This window comes from Sinocyclocheilus anshuiensis, unplaced genomic scaffold, assembly GCF_001515605.1.
Source record: "Sinocyclocheilus anshuiensis isolate Anshui unplaced genomic scaffold, SAMN03320099.WGS_v1.1 C31681722, whole genome shotgun sequence".
Taxonomy (NCBI): domain Eukaryota; kingdom Metazoa; phylum Chordata; class Actinopteri; order Cypriniformes; family Cyprinidae; genus Sinocyclocheilus; species Sinocyclocheilus anshuiensis.
Window position 1 is genome coordinate 1 of NW_015601958.1, and position 458 is coordinate 458.

The window sequence follows — 458 nt, forward strand, 5'->3', positions numbered from 1 at the left end:
CATCTCTTCAACTTTAGTCATCACATTCTTATAGATACGGTCCATTATCTCCTACACACAGACATAATGAGAGAAAATTACTTCACATCTATATCAAACCCAACAGCTGTTATGAGCACTGTGTGTGTTTGTGTGAACGTGAGGTTTCTTACAGGTACGGCTGCCATCAGTGTTGGTCTGAGCATACTGGTGTCTCCTTTGCTGCCCTTTTTAATTTTAGATGACTGTGGGAGAAAGGACAAAATATTGGCAGATCTTTTTTTTCCAAACCAGCAGAATTTTTTCTTCAAGATGCAGGGCTGTGTTATCATTGTCTGCAGTTATGATGCAAATGCTTTGGCAATATGAAGTACTGTGAGATTGTAAAAGAGCTTGACATGGTAATGACAGCACAATAGCATGACTCATGTGTGTGTGTGCGTTTGTACCTGGTCAGCAAGAGTCTGAGGTGACGAATA

The 458-nt window shown here is 40.4% G+C and overlaps 1 long non-coding RNA gene across 1 annotated transcript; it reads right to left on the minus strand.

The window, feature by feature from the left end:
• Positions 1-458, minus strand: LOC107682136 (uncharacterized). Its single transcript, XR_001633380.1, has 3 exons — positions 429-458; positions 153-224; positions 1-51 (listed from the first exon to the last, which is right to left on the minus strand). It is a non-coding gene; the product is annotated as an uncharacterized LOC107682136 (long non-coding RNA).